The 18,429-nt window shown below is 38.5% G+C and overlaps 1 protein-coding gene across 2 annotated transcripts in view; it reads right to left on the bottom strand.

The window, feature by feature from the left end:
• Nucleotides 1-18,429, bottom strand: part of GABRA2 (gamma-aminobutyric acid type A receptor subunit alpha2) — a 122,584-nt gene that overhangs the window by 14,562 nt on the left and 89,593 nt on the right. The gene's annotated exons all lie outside the window — the stretch shown is intronic.

Below are 18,429 nucleotides of genomic sequence, written 5' to 3'. Positions count from 1 at the left end.
CACAGAATCGGAAACAGGCTCCAGGCTCTGAGCCATCAGCCCAGAGCCTGACGCGGGGCTCGAACTCACAGATCGCGAGATCGTGACCTGGCTGAAGTCGGACGCTTAGCCGACTGCGCCACCCAGGTGCCCCATACTCTGTTCATTTAAAAAATAATTTAGTTCCCTTCACTGCAGAGCTTTTCTGCCAGTAGTCAGGGAAGTCATAATGATTAAGTAAAAAGAAAGCAATAACTCAGGAGGTAAGCTGTAACATCAGCAATCAAATGTCTGCAATTACCTGTTTTATCAGAGATCCAATAGAAGTTTAATTTCGTACATAGAGGACACATTAAATTAAAAGAGTTAAAATGTTAAAGAAACGTTCATTCATATGTTACAGTTGTATACTATTGTATTTTTTGCTTTCCCTGAGGATAAATAAAGCAGCTTTTTCTTCTCATCTGCAATAGAGTTAGGAATTCAAAATAGCAGTGAGTCTTTCATCATGAGTGAATGCATCTAGGAATATGATGGTAGTAGTAGGAATAAAAGGTAGAAAGGTAAATTTACTTCACCTGCTACTAAGTCAATATTAAAAAACACATTTACAGAAACACACTGCCCTTTCATGTCTCAAAGTGCAAAGTTTTAGACGACTGTGAAGATGTATTCTTTTGAGAACTGGGTACAGGAGAATACTTAAACAGAAAACAAGACAGATAAAACCACACATATCCACAAGCAAAACCACATCTTCCCTAACGCATGTGCTTGCACAAACGCATGCATGCGCACACATGTACACACACACATGCAAAATATAGCAATGCAAATGACAAATCAATATAGGAAAATATATTTAACTTCCTTAGCAGTTAAGGAAATATAAACAAAGTGATAATGAGATGCCTTTTTTAATTTTCTTTTTTTTACATTTATTTATTTTTGAGAAACAAAGTGAGACCAAGTGTGAGTGGGGGAGGGGCAGAGAGAGAAGGAGACAGAATCTGAAGCAGGCTCCAGGCTCTGAGCAAGTGATCAGCACAGAGCCTGACGCGGGGCTCGAACCCACAAACTGTGAGATCATGACCTGAGCCGAAGTTGGATGCTTAACTGACTGAGCCACCCAGGCGCCTCAAGATGCCTTTTTAAAACAATATAGTCACCAAAATATTAGCAAACTTCAAAAGATTTATACTAGGCTAGTGTTGAAGAGAATGTCGGCAATGGGCATCCTTTCTGAATAGGGATTACAAATTGGTGTCATACCTAAGAAATTGTTACCTAATTCAAGGTCATAAAGATTTAGGGACGCCTGGGTGGCTCAGTTGGTTGAGCGTCCGACTTCATCTCAGGTCATGATCTTGTGGTTGATGGATTCAGTCCCTGCGTTGGGCTCTGTGCTGACAGCTCAGAGCCTGGAGCCTGCTTTGGATTCTGTGTCTCCCTCTCTCTGCCCCTCCCCCACTCACGCTCTGTCTCTCCCTCTCTCAAAAATAAACATTAATTTTTTTTTTATTTAAATGTATTTATAGGTATTTTGGTTTTACTATTTTAATTTTTTTAACGTTTTATTTATTTTTGAGAGAGAGACAGAGACAGAGCATGAGCAGGGGAGGGGCAGAGAGAGAGGGAGACACAGAATCCGAAGCAGGCTCTAGGCTCTGAGCTGTCAGGGCAGAGCCAGATGCAGGACTTCAACTTGTGAACCGCGAGATCATGACCTGAGCCGAAATAAAGAGTTGTACGCTCACCGACTGAGCCACCCAGGCACCCCTAGTGACTTTTCTTAACTTATTCTGTAAAGTCTGATTCTTTTTGTTTGGGGCCACTGAGTTCTTTGGGATTTTGTTTGTTTGTTTTAGCATAGTGGCTATCTGATGATTAGACAGTTTTCCTTAAATACCTGGAACAAAAAATTTCCTCAGTCTTTGCCAAGTGGCTCTGTGTGCAGGTTGGGATATGTCTTCAACTTTCAGCCAGGTAGTTTACAACCCTGCTTTAGCATACATACACCTTCTGCTTCTGTAGGGCCTCAAGAGGTGAAAGTTTAGGGCTTTCTCGGGTCTTTTTTTTTTTTTAATGTTTATTTATTTTTGAGACAGAGAGAGACAGAGCATGAACGGGGGAGGGTCAGAGAGAGAGGGAGACACAGAATCGGAAGCAGGCTCCAGGCTCTGAGCTGTCAGCACAGAGCCCGACGTGGGGCTCGAACGCATGGACTGTGAGATCATGACCTTAGCCGAAGTCGGATGCTTAACTGACTGTCTCGGGTCTTTATTGAGTGTTCACAAAGCTCTGTGTATACACGTGGACTTTTAGATTCCAAAATACATGTCAGTGCTTTTGAAACTACTTTTGTACAATTCTTCCTTAGCCCTTCCTCTCAAACTCTTTGGTTAGACCATTGTTTGTCCCAAATGTTATCCATCACCTCAGGCAGAAGCAACTAAAACATCTGCCTATAAATACTTTCAGTGACATCTCCCTGGTAGCAACTTTTGCACCAGGAGAATTCTCAGTCAGGTAACATACAAAGACAAGCTTTTTGCAAATGTCTTCCAGGGAGGCACCATAAAGTGCTGATAATACTTTCTGAATGAGCCCCATTTCCTCACCCTAATACCAGGAGGCTTTTATTTGGAATTTCGTACTCCACCATATTTGCTGGTATCTACCCTGATCCCCAGCAGTTCTTCTAGATGGGGCAGGGCAGTATAAAATACCGGTGAACTGTACTGTTATGTCCTCCGATGGCCTCCCAGTCACATGGCCTGGGTTTGAATCCTGGCTCCAATACTCGCTGTTTTTCTGTGACTTACAGCAAATTCCTCAACTATTACTTTCTTCAAATACAAAATGGAATTATAAACTCTACCTTCTTTAGAAGTACGCTGTGACGGTTTAGTATGAACTTGGCATAAAATCTGGCACATCATAAGTGTGCAGGAAATGTCAGCTACTTTAATTCTTTTTTGTTATCACTACTGCTATTAGAAATGTCTCTTACTGAAATGACAGCAGGAAAATATAAAGCGATAAATGATACACAAGACTCTTCACATGAACACACCTTGTAAAAGTAAAAAGGTGGCAACCATTGGCATATTCATTGATTAGGAAGTAGTTTAATAAATTGTTGATTACCTACACTAGGAATAGCACAACAATATTACAAAGAGTAAAGCAGGGCTGTTAATTCATTGCAAATGTATCTACCGTACATTTTGCTTAAAAATAGTTCATGATTCAATTTTCATGAAAATATCTGCACTTGGATTTGTGTATCAATATAGATATACCTGTATGAGCTTAGTAAATAGAACATAAAATGAAAAAGGACACTTCAGTTACCACTTTGGGGAAGAAAGTGTTATGTGGTCTGGATGGATAAAATAGAAAATGGACTTGTGACTGATTTTTTGTTGTTTCACTTCTTTGGTATTTTACTAGACAAGCATGAAAGAATACAATCTGTAAGGATATAATCTAAGACGGTAATATTAGTTACTTGGGGAATTAACATTGGAGGCAATTCATTTTTTTATTTTTTCCTTTTTTCTTGCAGTGAACTTGCTTTGTTTTTGCGATAAGACAAAAAAAATACAAGATTTTTAATTTAAAGAAGGGATACCTGATGACATTTATCATTTATAATTCAAGTGTGAATTTCTGGGAATGACTGATCATTACATGAATGTTGACTAATTTAAAGTAGGTTAATCAAAAAATGCAAAGTTCAAATTATGGCAAACCACAAATTTAACTATGATTCTAATTCTACACTGCTAGTTTAAAATTAGATCTGGGTCTAATCATTCAAACTACTAAAACATTCTAGCAGTTCAATGAGTCTACTATGAGGTTATTTTTCACCATATTCAAATCTTCCCTATATCTAATTTTTTTCTTTCATCTGACTGTGTAAACTTGACAATAAAATTGGTAACACTGACTATGAGTTTCTACCTTTCCCCCCCTTCCCCTTTTTTTCTTTTCACTGGAAGGGTGTGGTTCTCATATGCTAGCTTTCCTGCCTGCTAGTTCAGCCTCGCCTGTTCCCATGACACTATAAATAGAAGATCTGGGCATTAAAAAAAGAGGTGCACTTACTTGGTAAGCTCAGACCTTCCACATGCCTGTCTGCCAACAATAGGCATTTTTCTATACCTACTAGGGCCTCCAAAAACGAATGTTCCCACATTTTTTACCAGACGGTCTCTTTCTTTATCTCCTCTGTGTGACTACCATAACTCAATGCTTCCTTGGGAGGCCTAAGTTTCTTTCTCAGTAAAACAAAAGGCAAATAACTTACAGTGTTTTAGCACTAAAATTCGATGCATATATGTGAAATGTGTCATCATTCCCCACACATAGACAATATCTGACATACAGTTCTTTGATATTCAGGTTTCATTCTATGTTAACATTTCTTATGTAAGGTTAAGTGCCAAGACCTGAACTCAGGAGCTGAACAAACAGCATCAAAGTAAAGGAACACCAAGTGTTGGCTGCAAATATGTGCTGAGAGTATAAAATCAAATCAGGGGGGTTGGGGGGGGGGGCGGTGATTTCAGCACAGAGACTGACACTGAGCTCCACAGCCAGATGCCTAAATCTTAATCTTGTGACCTTGGGGGACATTCCCCAGCCCCTTTGTTCCACAGTATCCTCATTTGTGAAGTGAAGATTATGAATAGTGTTTTCCCATAATGTTGATACAGTGACCAAAGAGTTACTGCATGTGAACCGGTGTCTCTATTATAAAAAGGTGCCTCAGTGCATGTGCAGAAAAATATTACCCTGAAAGCAAAATCAAGACAGATTTAAATCAGAGAAATGAAATGAAATGAAATGAAACAAGATGAAATGAAGCAAAATCGATACGATACGATATGATACGATACGATACGATACGATACGATACAGTCCTCCTTTAGACTTTCATCCCCATCAGATGTTGTGTGTGAGTGTTTGTGGTTGGGGTGTGGGGTGGAAGTCTTGGAAACCAAACGACACAACCGCAATAGGACACAAATGTAAAATTGTGTGACACCACCTGCTGGTTACTGGCAGAAATGGCAGAAAAAACAACCAGACATTCTGAAAACAAAAGTGCTAGATTTGTTTTTTTTTTTTTTAGCACTTACAAATAGAGTAATAAATGCACTTATTTTATTTTTAAGGTTGCAATTTTAACTCGTGACTGTCCTACATCTGAAGGATAAAAACACTGAAATTTTGTGTTAGGTGCAGAAATGAGAACTTAGATAACATATCTTGCCATAAAGCCTAATGAACTCAAACTCCACTAAATTAAAATTTGTGAGAATTTAGAAACCATCAACTATAATCTAGAAGAAGATGTCTGAAAGGACACTTTTAGTGTGCACAATATTGTGAAAGATTATAACTTTTTTTTTTTTTTTTGCTTACCTGAATGTATCCTGGACTTAATACATTTAAAACTCACATCTCTCTACCCAATCCTTTTCTTCCTGAAGCCATTTTTCTCGGAGAAAGGCCCCTATGACCTAAAGGAAGCCATTTTCATATTTGAGGTTGAAGCTGCAGTGACATGAATGTTTTCTCAGTTTGAGCAATTTGTCAGTCTAGGCAACATATTATTTCCTCTACCTAGGATCCTTCCCCCTCTTTTTTAAGAATACCTAATTATCATTCCTTCCCTAAGTACGTTACTGAGTGCCTACTCAATGCCAGTTATTTTTGCAGGCACTGGGAACACAGCAACGAACACGAGTGCAAAGATTCCTGCACTTCAGAGCACACACTCCGCTAATGCATTCTGCAGGATTTCACCCCTAAAGGCACCTGTGACCTGGTCCTATGGCTACCTCCATCACATTGTGTCCTTGAATTTTCTGTTGGTTTACATGACTGCATCCTTCCAGTGAACTACATAGAGTAGAGCCTTGTTCGTTGTCTTCTCCCCCAAAGGTAAAAGGGTGCTCAGCAGAGAGTAGGAGGCCATCAAATAGTTTCTAAATGAATTAATACATATTTACTGAAACTACGTCTCCAATGATCTGCAACTGATAAGCATTAACTTCATTAGGATACCTGCAAGAAATCTATTCCTTCTTTTATAACACACATAAACATTTAGTCCTCATTTTGTGCTACATATGGTAGAGCTGTGAATGGAATGTGAGCAAAGCCACAAAAAGATAAAAGTTAAAATATATATATATATTTTAAAAGAGCACAAAGTAACCTAACATCACAACTGGGCAAGGTCTATGATGGACTGTAATCAAGTGATCTACCTAGACTGGGAATTTGAAGTAGGCTTTGCTAAGGAAATAAGGGGAAAAGTTAAAGCGGTCACCAGGCAAGGGAAGATAATGCTAGACTGGGGAAATAGCACGCATAGGAAGCCGGGGACATAAGGAAAGCATTTAAGAGAAATGAAAAGAAGCCTGGAAGGCAGGAAGACAGATTACAGTTTCATGGAAGATGAGGCCAGAGCGGGAGGTAGGAGCCAGATCATTCAGAACCTGTTGGATGGTGTTAAGGTAATCTAACTTCTCATCAAGAGCAATGGGAAACCATTATACTGTTTGTTCATTTTAAGCAGGGTAATGGCATGATCACTTCTTATGTAAGATCACTCCTTTTGATTCTTAGAGCTTCCAATTCTTTACTTACATGACTGATCTCTTCTTGCGTGTTGTTTATTTTTTCCATTAGGGACATTAACAGACTTAACAGATTCATCTTAGTTATTTTTAATTCCTTGTTTAATCATTCCAACATCTCTGTCATAACTGAGTCTGGTTCTGCAGTCTGCTTTTCCTCTTCCAACTGGTTTGATTTGTATTTTTTCCTTTTGGCATGCCTTCTAATTTTTCTTCATCTGCCCTCCCACCCCCAAGTTTTATTGAGATATAATTGACACACATCCCCGATACTGTCTCGTTGAACTTTGACCATGTTCATTTGGGTAATGGAAACTGAGATAAACAGACGTTTAGTGCAGGATTTATGTCAGTCTGGCTATAGGGTGGCTGTGTTTAGTGTTTGCTAAACACTAGTGTTTAGTGTTGGCTATAGGGTTAGTGTTTGCTATCACTATAGGTGCCACAGGATCCAAGTTCCTTTCATTTTCTTTTTGCGGTTTTACCCTCTTGACTTTGGACTTCCCAAAGCACTCTTCCTCCCAGACTTCAGATCTTTCTGCTAAAAGCTATGGCTAGGTCACTCCCGGAGCTTTGCTGGTGTGGCAGGAAGGTGTAAGGGAGGGGGGCTGTTCTATAATCTTCTGATTGAACCTCAGTCTTCCGGTGGGCCTGTGTCTTAGGCTGTAATCTTCACAACTGTGTCTCCTCTGGTACGTTTTATTCCCCATTCTTCTTACTCCCTTCCCTGGCTGCCGCATGCCCAATCCATTTCCTTGAAGTTCTGATCTCTGTTGAGTTTTCATGAGTTCACACCCCTTAGATGAGGGAGCGAGGCCAGAGGGGCTGGAGTGGGAGGATCGCCCTCCTGTTGGTTGGGATGAGGTTCTGCCCTGTCCCTTCTCCTGGACATGGCTTCAGTTATAGATAAGGCTCTCAGTGTATCATTGCAGTGCATGATGCTTTAGTAGCATCCCTTTCAGGTTAAAAAACAAAACAAACAAAAAAAAAAACTTAGCTGCATCTCTCTCAATGTGTCTGCCTCTTCACAGTTTGGGATGGCACTTTGCCTGTCACCTCGATTCTCTTACAAATGCAATAAAAGTCTTTAATTTTCAGTTTGCTCAGCTTTTTCTTGTGGCGGGGATAAGAGTGACAACTTGCAAGCTCTTCACATGTCGGTGCTGAAGCCTGAAGCCCAGTGCCTTGATTTTAATGCATTATTTTGTATAACTTCCCATGTTATTAGTCAGATGTCTATTTTTTCTACTTCTGAATTTCTGGTTGTGTTCTGGGTAGTTGAGCTTGACAGATAATCAGAAACACTGGGGAACATTTAGCAATCAATACAATATAGGCAACCTTCTGGAACTGATGTCAGCAGATGACTGATAGTCATAAGGCAAATTCGGAAATCTCTGAATTCGGCCAGCATAATTAAATTTGAAACATAGATGCTCTGACAGTTCACTGTGTTCCTGCTAACTGAATGTTAAAAGGGGGACTTTGAAACCATATAAACATGAATCAAAATGAATTATGAGAGTTTGCTATAATATTGCTGTATTTACATCATTTTAAAATAACTTGTGGAAAATAGGAAAATTCAAGAAAAACCAAGTTTTTAATCCTATGCACTTAATTTATTCAATTAGCTTACCTAATATTCCACTCCCCCAACCCCCCACCAAACACACACATTAACTGCCTTGATTGTATTTTTGGCAAAAAATGTTATGTATGAAATCTGGCCAATTATTTCATTCTTTCCCCATAAGCAAAATCAAAATTATATTTTAAGATTGAAAGTAAGAACTTCATACAGCAATGTTACTAATCTTAATTTAACATCTATATACACTGTTAAATTAGCACTATGTTAAAAGCTCATGGCTACAGACTAAAATTTATTTGCAATCATGATGAATGTGAAAGTACATACATGAAAATGTATATGAATATTCAGAGACTCTAGAGAATCAGTAACACAGCCTCAAGCTATGAGGATCAGTTACTATTCCAAATCTGGGTTAAGTGCCCCTTTCATGTTACCAGAGAGCACCCTGCATATTCCCAGAACACAACATATCATAATATATGTTATATATATTGTTTACCCTCCTATCTCCTCAGACAGACTGTAACCTCTGCGAAGAGTAGGAATTATATCTTTCTTGTTTACCTTGTATCTGAAAGGTGTAGCATAGTGCCTGGAACATATTTTTGCATTAAATGAATGAATAAATATAGTTTATGAAGCAAGTACACCTATTTGTTGAGGTACAGAAACAGAAATGAGTGCCTATATTTGTGTATGCTTGGAGTTAAATACATAAATACATAAAAATAGCCTAATTCAGGGGCGCCTGGGTGGCTCAGTCGGTTAAGCGTCTGACTTCAGCTCAGGTCATGATCTCGTGGTCCGTGAGCTCGAGCCCCGCGTCGGGCTCTGTGCTGACAGCTCAGAGCCTGGAACCTGTTTCGGATTCTGTGTCTCCCTCTCTCTCTGACCCTCCCCCGTTCATGCTCTGTCTCAAAAATAAATAAATGTTAAAAAAAATTTTTTTTAAAATAGCCTAATGCCAGCTATTTTTTCCAGAATTCAATTTCCAAGGAAATGGATGCCTTGTAATATTTAAGATCAGAGTATGTATGATCATTGCAACAGAGTTTTTATAGAAACATTTTTGTGTTCAATAACCTCATTCAAAATATTGTATATATAATAGTGTGTATATGGAATATAGAGAATATTTAGTACATAATGTGGAGATATATATGTATATATACATATTACACATATATAATGTTACAGTTAGTTAAGCTTTAGAAAGTTATTAAGCTAAGCACCAGGTAAAGACTATTGTCTGGAACAGGTAGGAAAGTGGACAAAATACACTGAAAGCCTCCACCTCCCAACTTTCCTTTGACAATTTTGGTGTAAGACATCCAAGGACATGATGGCCTTGGTACCAAAGACTTAGGCTTCCTCTTTCTTATTTCTGTTCCATTTTTAAGGTGTTGCCCATATTCTGGAGGTTCAAGAGGGCTTGCCAACACCTGATCTGCATTTCAGCAAACAAAAGGGGAAAGGAGGAGAGCCATATCCACTCACTTTAAGGGCAAGTTTCTGAGCCTAAGGCTACAAATGGAAAATTATACTTAATTTTTGCTCCTATGTCTTTGAGAACTAGTCACACGACTACATCGAGCAATAAGAGAGGCAAAGAAAGGTAATCCTGATTGGGAGTCCACTGGTAGACTCAAGATTTCTAGTATTCTGTAAGTTATTAAAAGACAATTAATCATCTAACAAACGTACACTTGGGACTATCCAGAAATTTCCTATGAAAATTTAGGAAAGGAAGAAAGGAATGTTTTATATTGACCCTCTAACGTGCCCAACTACCTGATAAATACATCTAAACTGAACAGACACACACTGGCCTCCGGCTACTCATGCCAATGTAATGGCTGTGCAAATGCAGCTTAAGACAGCCCCAAGGCCCACTTCTAAACAGTGCAGTCCCATTAAGTAGAGACTTCACAGCTACCAGTATTCGATGCACATTCTGTCTTTTAACTACTCTTCTTCCATTCTCTTTGTGGGCTGTCCTTCACCACTGATCACTTAATCGTTCACATTCCACAAAGCAACACGCTGCTGCTTTTCTAGTCTTCTTATGTTACTGCTTTCTCTTGACAGTATCGTTTATTCCCATTTCCTAACCTCCTTCCATATCATGAAGATCTTCAAGGATATATCTCATGAGCTCCAGTCCCAAATATCTGAACATCTCCTGAATGTTCAGATTTACTGAATCTCCTATACGACATTCATTTCCTCATTAAAGATGTATTCAGTCTCCTATATACCTGTCACTTTGTTAGACATGCCTATATAAAAACATGAATGAAATGCTCAAGGAGAATATAATCTACCAGAAGATGCAGATAATTGTAGACATGTTACACAGATAGTGTAGCAAATGATGGAAAAGTATAGGGTCTTCTAAGACTCCCTATGGATATCTATTCACATTTTGGAGTAAGAGGAGGTTTCCAGGAAGAAGCAAGACATAAAAGGAGATTTGTAAAGTCTGGGAAATATGTTTATTGAAGGAAAAACATGGTACTAGGTCTGATGTAGGTCAACATAGCAAAAGGGGGCTAATAGAGTGGGTTAGGCTAGGGAGGCCTCACAAAGATGTAGTCATGGTAAAAGTTTCAGTCAGTGGTTGCATTGTAAAGCCACAAAAAGGGCTTATGCAGGAGAGGGTTATATAACTAAATTTGAGCTTCAGAAAGATCACTCTTGCTGTACTGCGTAGAATGGAACAGAGGAAGGTAAGATTAGGGACAGGGAGAGCAGAGAAAACTTTTATAGTAATCCGACACAAAGGAGTCCCACAGAAATCTCAAATTTTAAACTGTCACAACTGAACCAAAACATACGATGTCTTCCATAATTCTCTATTGTAGGGGAGAACAGTACATTTATCTAGTCATTCAGTTGGAAATCTAGGGGTATTCTGCAATGCCTGCATTTCTCAAACCCTTCAGACTCACCAGGTCCTGCATATTCTCCCTCCCTAGTGTCGACATCTCAAGTCTGTAACTCCCTCTCCACCAATATCCATTGTCCTATTTTACGCTTTTATTATTTCTCACCCAGCTGATGTCAATTACCTCTTAATAATCACCCTGTTATCATTCATGCCATTTCAGTCTTTTTATCTGATATTCCGTATAAGACTCTTCGCCAAGCTCAAATATATCGATCTTACTCCTTTGCTAAAACACGCTTCAAGCAGTTTCCATGGCTTTAGCATGGGATGTAAGGCTGTAGAGGAACTGGCCTCCATCTGTCTAACTATCGTTACAAATAAATGAATCCCACGCCTAAGGCACACCCATCAATAATTGGTTGTTCTCTATAAGCTTCATGTTGCTTTTGGTAACTATGTACCCTCTGCTTAGAATATGTCCTTTTCCAGCATACTAATTTGCAAGGCTTGACTTGATTCTTCTTCCCTTTGGGATTCTCTGAAGTCTTCTTCTTCAGATATAATTGTTTCTTCTTTTTGCTCTTACCTTATTTTAATATACTTCTCTGTTGGCACCCATAATTCTTTACTTCTGTTTCACTCCTCCACACTCTGAGCGGCTTGTGGGCATGTGGCTCATTGTGTCTTTTGAAAATGCTGCCACCTAACTCAGATTCTGGCAACAGTGAATACTCATTATCTGTTGGTTCACTGATTGGAAGAACTAATTTTAAAAACTGAACAGTAACAGCGGTGGACCATATCTGTAATTCTATACGAAGGAAAATACAAGTTAAGAATTTAGTAAGCTTTAAAATAAAGTAAGTTTAATCAGAACATTGTAATATATATGTGATGTAAAGATAGTATAAATCTGTTGCACACAAGTCTCATATTCTTATATTACTCCAGATACGACAATAAAATGTGTCACTTAGAAGCACCTACTGTAAGTACTATCATCATACTCATTTGCTGTTGAGGAAACTGAGGCTAAGTGAGTTAACTACCTTACTGAAGTTCATACTGTTACCAAGTAGGGGAAGTGGGATACAAAACTAGCAGTCAATCTCAAAAACCCATACTACTACATTACCCTGCCTAATCTATAAATAGAATCCTCTTTCAAAGTCAGTTGTATGACCATATCATGTATTTTTCAAGATCATGAATTCTAACCCTTGCATTTTACTGCTAAAGCCCCTAATATCTTAAGAAATTTTAAAGTTATATCATGCATTAAAGTATTTACATTGCTTGAGCAGTGGCTATGCACAGAGAAATGTGCACTAAAATCAGGCAAGAGTTTGGATTCTGCTTCTGCCAGAGCAGTTAGGTGACTTTCCTAAGCTTCAGTCCCTCCCCCAATCTGCAAAATGGAAATGGTATTTTTAATGGATTTGGGAGGATTGTAGAAGCATCATATATGCCTGGTACACAGAATTGCTCAACAAATATTAGATTCTCCCTTTTTGCTCTCTCTCTCAGCCTCAGTGACTTTATCTCTAAAATGGGAATTATATATTTTATATGCCTGAACATTAAATGATATAAGCGAATGTCCCTTTTAGAACCCGTAAGACAAAGGGTACTAGCTTCTCTGTTATTTCGGAGTTTATTAAGGCCCCCAAAGTTTGGATAAAGCTAAGAATCTAAACCAAGGATGCAAGAGTCCCATCTAGTGGTGGTTTAAGTAAAATCAAAAGACACAGGATTACACTGCTTAAATGGATCCCTAGAAAGCCTTGGGCTATTTTACTTTAGTTATTCATTTCCTATCTTGAGAAACCATGGGGCTTACAAGAGAAAGGAAAGCTTTGAACTGGATTACCCTCCATTCTTCCATTGTTCCAAGAAAGCCCTCAGGTCTTTTCAGGGTGGATCCACAAATTTCTGGTCTTGTTAACCTATCATTTTCATGACTGAACTACTTTCTTCCTAGATTTCTAAAAGGTTATGATTCAGCACTTTGATTAGGCATATTTTGATAGCCTTTTGTTGTCACATGGGTTTAGAAGTGTCATGATGACTTAAGACCAATGTCTTGTAAGAATTGCCCATCAACCATAATTTATTATATTTGAGAGGTGACTTATAAGAAACCTAGCATGGTTCACATCTAAGCTCAAATAATAACAGGAAAGAGGTAGACGTTCTGGATGAAAGTAAGGCTGGATGTAAAAATGGTTGAATACAGCTGGTCAGGAGGAGCACTGTGAGATCCCTGAACCTCTATTTCATTACTTAAGAAATAAGAATCTAGTCTGGTGTTACTATAAATGTCACAGTAATTATTTTGGACAGCACAATTCATATGTCTATGTTTCCCCAAATTCATATGTTGAAATCTAATCCCCAGTGTTAGGGAGGTGGAGCCTTTAGGAGGTGATTTGGTCATATAGGTGGAGCCCTCATGAATGGGACTACTGCCCTTCTAAGAAGAGGCCAGAAAGCTAACTCTCTTTCAGCCATGTGAGGACATAATGAGAGATCAACAGTCCACACCTGAGGAGAGGCCCTCACCAGAACCCCATCATGCTAGCATCCGGATCCCAGACTTCCAGTCTCCCAAACCGTGTGAGATAAATTTCTCTTGTCTACAAGCCACGCAGTCTATGTACTTCATTGAAGCAGCCTGAATTAAAACAGTAATATTCAGATTTCATGAGTTTAAAAAAATAATATATCCAGTATGATGACAATAAGACAATGAAAGAACAGGAGACTGCATAAAACACCATCTGTATAAACTTTCCATTGTTTTCAAATCCTTTTACTATTTCAGCTTTGTAATTGCATTGCCATAAAATGCAGAGTGACTGTTCAAATGTTAATAGTTTTGGTGACTTCTTATAGCTCCCTGAGGTGATTTAGCTGGGAGATAGTATGTTATTTGTGATGAATAATACATTATTAAAAAAAAATTTTATCACAAAAAAGTCGCCCAAGTGGAAATCATTTCCTTGAAAGACCAGGATTTTTGAAAATAAATAATAGCTTTTTTTTTTGGCAGTTTAAAAACTAAGGATAAGTATGCAGTCAAAATTTTGCTCTAGTGAAACTAAATATTTAATGACCTAAACCTGTATGAACAGTGAAATACTCAGACTATAAAAGACATTATTTTCCATTTTGTTATTGCAAAGCTTAAAAGGAAGAAAACAAAAATTATATTTACAAAAAAATTGAAGCAAAACGCCCTCCTTTTGAAACACCTGAATTCTCCCTCATATATGCTATAAGGGTATCAGCTTTAACGGATGAGTTCCAAAACAAAGTAAATTATAGAGAAATGACTTTATAGACTGCAGTCAAAAGCAGTAATCAAATTCTTCACCTAGGACTAAACAGAAGTTTCTAATGACTACAGTGATGTTATTTCATGGAGCTATACTTTTAAAGACCTGGGTTAACCCAGTTAATTCTGCTTAAAAACGCAGAATATGACACCTGGAAGGATTGAACTTTGAAAAGCCATTTAATATATTAGATGCTGAACCATAATCAGATTGCATCAACTTTGGGGCAAGGAATAGGGCAAGCGAGGAATCTGAAATACCTTAATAAGTAACTACTGATACTAACAGCTAACTAGCAAACTCAAATCTGAAGGTTCACCTCAAGTTCTGATCTATGTTTAGTAAGCCTGACTCTCAAACAGAAATTAGCCCTGTATGAAGAAATCACCCAGGATATTTCTGACTTCAGGCTCTAAAAGAAAAAGGGAAAAAAAGAAAAAAGTAGTTTCACAGCATAACAGTGCCATAGAAAATGTGAAAGCATTGGAATCAAAGAGCTGTAAGGTCAAATTCTTTGTTACTGACCTGCTGTCTGATAATGAAATAGTCACTTATATCTCCAGGTTTCAATGTTCTTGTCTGAAAAGGGGGATAATTACTTTCCTAACTGGAGTTCTGGTTTTTGTTTTCTTTTCAGAATTAAATAATGAGCAAATCTGAAGTGTCTAAGAGAGTATATGAGGACCAGAAGGTGCACAATAAATGCTATTGTATTTTTTTCCTCATTATCATTATGATTATCATAATAATATCATATATATCATAATGATATATCATTATCATTATGATTACACAGATTTCGGTATAGACAATGGGACAGGATAACCTGCCCTCATTATTTGAATGGTTATAACTCTATTGAAGTGATACTTGTACCACTCGACAAAATCATAGGATACACTTTTAACTCTTTTCCCGTGCCCTTACTAATAAGTCATTCTCATCAATCAAGCTTAACCAGGCCACCTATATTCCCGAAACAGCTTCTAAATCTGCCTCCAGACTAGAACTAGCAAGGCTTTCTAATTTTCCTTGCCATGGTTTATTAATGTATTTTGCCTCAGTCACTTTCCTAATTGGCAGTGGCTGACTGGGATGCATCGCCGACAGCGGGAAGGAGGGCGGCTGGTGGGCTGGCAGCTTGCTGATTAGCATGTGCTGCCTTGTGCCAAAGTCAATTCTGGGATGCCAGGTGTGCCTCCTGTTAGCACTCTGCAGCCCAAGCCTTGTGGAAGACGGGGATCTGGAATGCGTGTTGCAGAGACTGCTTCTGCCCTGCACGGGCTTTCCTTTTGTTGGTTTCAATTCCTGTTACCACCCAGGCATTCTACTCCCTTGGCCAGCTTCTTGCTGCTTTCCATTTAAAACCATGTACGTCTCCTTCTAAGGCTGCTCCAAGTGACTTTCTGAGTTTCTCTTTTTTGCTTTTAATTAAATTTTTTTTCACCTTTATTGAGGTATAAATTGACAGATAAAATCGTAACATATTTAAAGTGTACCATGTGATGAATTGCTATACATTGTCAAATCCCCACCATAGTTAATTAATAGACCCATCACCTCACATATTTACCTTTCCCCCCTTCTTTTGGCAAAAACATTTGAGTTCTAGTCCCTTAGAAAGTTTCAATACAATACAGTATTATCAACCACAGTTACCATGCTATACATTAGATCTTCAAACCTCATTCTTCTTATAACTGAAAGTTTGTGCCCTTTTACCAGCCTTTTCCTATTTTCCTCACCCTCCAGCCCTTGCCAGGCACCATTCCACTGTTTCTGTGAGTTCAACTGTCTCTCTCTTTGCTTTTGATTTTTTGTCCAGTTCTTACGGAATGCTTTTTCCTATCTCTTTGTGGCTTAATCATAGGCTGCAAATTCCTATGTCCATAGGAACTAGGCAGGGAAAATACATAGGTAAGGTGGGCAACAGTGAGGAGTAGTAGGGGCTGTGGCAGACCAGAGACTGCATGTCCAAAGGGGTTGTTGCTACTCAGTTCCCATTCAGTGTTGCCATGCAAGAATACGAGTCCCTGTTTTACCAAATTTTCGGATTTTTTACAATCACCCTTTTTTAAACAATGGAAACGACTAGCATCTACACATATACATATGTTCCCATAATTATATATGCATACATTAAGATAATAAAAGATATATTATATGTAAAATCTGTCTATCTATTTACCATCTATCTACTATCTTTTCTATCCTATGTAACTCTACGGTATTCAGCAGCCGGTTCAGATAAAGTGAAAGAAATGGTCTTGTATATGAATATGGGAAGTAGTTGAAACTGCAGAACCGGAGATTATAAACTCTAGCTAAAAGAACTTGAATTCAAGAAAGAAACACACACACACACACACACACACACACACACACACACACACACCACTTGGATTCACAGAACATTCTACAGTATCCTTGGTTCTCAGGAAATAATCAAAGTTGCTCTTTGTTAAATATATAAAGCAATAAAAGTATCCGTTTACTTTAAGACTTAAGAAACCCTGTGCACATACTGTTTCATGGATCCTCTCAGCACCTCTATGAGGTAGATGACACACATTTTACATCCATTTACAGTGGAGAAAATCGTGTTTAGAGAGGTTACACACTTGTTTAATCTAGAAGTGGAGACAGGACCTGACAGGAGACAGAAGCTAAGCTCTCTTTGCTCCTGGTGTAGTATTTTTTCGAACACGTAGTAAGCACTCAAGAGTATTAGCTGCTTTATAATTAAAGAAAAAGATTTATATTCCTTATTTCAGATCACAATTCTCTATTCACTGAACACCAGACACCTCATAATTAAGGAACTTTCTGCCAGATAGATGACTGGTCTCCCCAAAGTTTTAGTGGAATGTTCTTCTTATGTACCAATTTTATGACCACCTACAGTATGTAGCTCATATGTTCACATACCAGGTGCACAGAGCCCATTTTGTGTATAGCTTTTTAGAACTAAAGGAAGGAACAGGTTTTTCACTAACCAATTCCACTGTAAACAAGATGTTTCTAATATTAAATAACTTGCTGGACATGCTGCTGAGGGGAAAGGAATGCCCCAGAGTAGGACTAAATGTTGAGAGAATCAGACAATGATGAGGGAAACAGGATAAAGGGAAGGTAAGAATGGGGAAGGGAGGAAGAAGACTAGAGACAACATTGATAAAAGTATGCAGAAAGCAGGTATATTGATAACTCAAAATGAAAATCTAATAATTAGATATTTAACATTTTGTTTTTTATGTTTTTTTAATGTTCACTTATTTACTTGGGAGAGAGAGGGAGAGAGAGAGAGAGAGAGAGAGAGAGAGAGAGAGAATCCAAAGCAGGCTCCATGCTGCCAGCACAGAGCCTGACATGGGGCTTGAACTCAAGAACCATGAGATCATAATCTGAGCCAAAATCAAGAGTCAGATGTTTAAACAAATGAGCCACTCAGGCGCCCCAGGGTGGCATTTTGTTCTTGTTGTTTGTTTGTTTGTTTGTTTTTACTATGCCACATTAGCTTGTCCTTCTAGGCAATGGAAACTGAGATCAGCCACAAGACCAGTCAACCACACCCATGTGACAGAGCCCCAACAAAGACTCTGGACATTCAAGTGTAGGTGAGCCTTCCTGGTGGGCAACTTCTGTATATAGTCACATATCAATGCCAGGAAAGCAATGCTGCCCATGGTTCCATGTGGAAAGGACAAAGCTCTGCATCTGAACTTTGCCCAGACTCTATGCGTTTCTTCCCCTGGCTGATTTTAGTCTGTACCTTTTCCCTGTAATAAACCATAACCGTGAGTATAACAGCGTTCAGTGTATTTTATAAGTTCTAGCGGGTTATCAAACTTGAGGCTAGTCTTGGGAACCCCTTGACCTTACAGTTAGTGTCAGAGTGATTGTAGCCCTCTGCACTGTGTTCCTTCTAAACATAATTAGCTGATCAATTGCAATGGATAATTT

Source organism: Prionailurus bengalensis, chromosome B1, assembly GCF_016509475.1.
Source record: "Prionailurus bengalensis isolate Pbe53 chromosome B1, Fcat_Pben_1.1_paternal_pri, whole genome shotgun sequence".
Taxonomy (NCBI): Eukaryota; Metazoa; Chordata; class Mammalia; order Carnivora; family Felidae; genus Prionailurus; species Prionailurus bengalensis.
The sequence above is the reverse complement of the archived record's forward strand: the minus strand, read 5'-3'. Positions and strand labels throughout refer to the sequence as shown.